Source organism: Taudactylus pleione, unplaced genomic scaffold, assembly GCF_031769625.1.
Source record: "Taudactylus pleione unplaced genomic scaffold, aTauple2 ptg000317l, whole genome shotgun sequence".
Taxonomy (NCBI): domain Eukaryota; kingdom Metazoa; phylum Chordata; class Amphibia; order Anura; family Myobatrachidae; genus Taudactylus; species Taudactylus pleione.
In genome coordinates, this window is record NW_028284718.1 from 4,672,040 (window position 1) to 4,674,324 (window position 2,285).

At 33.0% G+C, this 2,285-nt stretch overlaps 2 non-coding genes across 2 annotated transcripts; both read right to left on the reverse strand.

The window, feature by feature from the left end:
* Positions 1–72, reverse strand: TRNAP-AGG (transfer RNA proline (anticodon AGG)). The gene has a single exon. It is a non-coding gene; the product is annotated as a tRNA-Pro (tRNA).
* A 1,217-nt stretch (positions 73–1,289) lies between these two features.
* Positions 1,290–1,361, reverse strand: TRNAP-AGG (transfer RNA proline (anticodon AGG)). Its single transcript has one exon. It is a non-coding gene; the product is annotated as a tRNA-Pro (tRNA).
* Positions 1,362–2,285: the final 924 nt, after the last annotated feature.

Genomic DNA, 2,285 nt, shown 5'->3' on the forward strand with positions numbered 1-2,285 from the left:
GGGCTCGTCCAGGATTTGAACCTGGGACCTCTCGCACCCTAAGTGAGAGTCATACCCCTAGACCAACGAGCCACCTACCTGAAGTTTTTTCTTTGGATTTTTCAATTGATTTTTAGAAAATAGCTTTTTGTTTTTAAAACACCATATACATTTATGTAAAAATGAATTTGTAGAATAAAAAAAATATTTCCCATATGGTCCAGTAGATAGTTTTCTAAGGTATGCATATAGGAAAAGTGCAGCGACAAGATTTGTGAGTGCCTTCAGAGTTTGGACTTCTCTCATGGACGAAGCTAAAGACTTGTCATATGCAATGTACAAATCATGCTTCCAGACACAGAAGAAATGCAAAAGAAAACCTTGCAATTTCATTTTTGAATTTTTGTGTTTCAAAGTGAGACTATTCTTTTAAAACATTCAAAGCTATCTAGACAGAAGAGAACCTGCAGTTTTCCGGATATACCACAATACGGTTGAAATTTTAATAAGTATGCTCTTATTTGTAGTACAACTAAAATGTTTTCGTAAGATTCTATTGATAGTTTTCTATGTGTGCTTATTTGGAAAGTGCAGTGACAAGATATAAAAATGGCAACAGAGTTTGGACTTGTCTGATCGATAAAACCCAAGACTTGTAAAAAACTATGTGTAAATCATGCATAAATAGAAGAAAGGCAATAGGAAAATGATGAAGGCAAGATTCATAAGTATGTACAAATTCTATTGGGAGTATGGCAAAAACAAAACTCAGTTGATGCTATTGACTTAGCCAATTGAGAAAATCAGATATATATAAACCATGAGATGCACCGTAAAAAGAAAGAGAGGGCTCGTCAGGGAATTGAACCAGGGACTTGTCGCGCCCAAAACGAAAATCATAGAATCATCAAGTAAGCATGTTTTATTTGATATCTTAACCAATTTTATGTGAAAATTATATTATTTTAAAGCAGTCACTAATGTGTACAAGGAGGAAATATTAGCATAAATAAAATATTTCCTAATAGTCAATAATTTTCTAAGTATACTTGCTTGAAAATTGCTGTGCAAAGTTTTATGATGCCCAGCAGAGTTTTTCTGATGGATAAAACCCAAGACATGTCACATGCTGTGTGCAGATAAGTACTTACAAATAATTATAGCAGTTTGACAAAAAACAAAATTCAAATGTGCAAATTAGTAAATACAATCTATTTTGAGAGTTTTGAAAAAACAACATTCAGTTGAAATTCACTCAGGAAATTGACTACAATAAGATAATAGAACCATTTCAAAGAATCTGAAAATTTGGGCTCATCCGGGATTTGAACCCGGGACCTCTCGCACCCTAAGCGAGAATCATACCCCTAGACCAACAAGCCACCTACCTGAAGATTTTTCTTTGGATTTTTCAATTGATTTTTAGAAAATAGCTTTTTGTTTTTAAAACACCATATACATTTATGTAAAAATTAATTTGTAGAATAAAAAAAATATTTCCTTATGGTCCAGTAGATAGTTTTCTAAGGTATGCATATAGGAAAAGTGCAGGGACAAGATTTGTGAGTGCCTACAGAGTTTGGACTTCTCTCATGGACGAAGCTAAAGACTTGTCATATGCAATGTACAAATCATGCTTCCAGACACAGAAGAAAGGCAAAAGAAAACCTTGCAATTTCATTTTTGAACTTTTTGTGTTTCAAAGTGAGACTATTCTTTTAAAACATTCAAAGCTATCTAGACAGAAGGGAACCTGCAGTATTCCTGATATACCACAATACGGTTGAAATTTTAATAAGTATGCTCTTATTGGTAGTACAACTAAAATGTTTTCGTAAGATTCTATTGATAGTTTTCTATGTGTGCTTATTTGGAAAGTGCAGTGACAAGATATAAAAATGGCGACAGAGTTTGGACTTGTCTGATCGATAAAACCCAAGACTTGTAAAAAACTATGTGTAAATCATGCATAAATAGAAAAAAGGCAATAGGAAAATGATGAAGGCAAGATTCATAAGTATGTACAAATTCTATTGGGAGTATGGCAAAAACAAAACTCAGTTGATGCTATTTACTTAGCCAATTGAGAAAATCAGATATATATAAACCATGAGATGCACCGTAAAAAGAAAGAGAGGGCTCGTCAGGTAATTGAACCAGGGACCTGTCGCGCCCAAAACGAAAATCATAGAATCATCAAGTAAGCATGTTTTATTTGATATCTTAACCAATTTTATGTGAAAATTATATTATTTTAAAGCAGTCACTAATGTGTACAAGAAGGAAATATTAGCATAAATAAAATA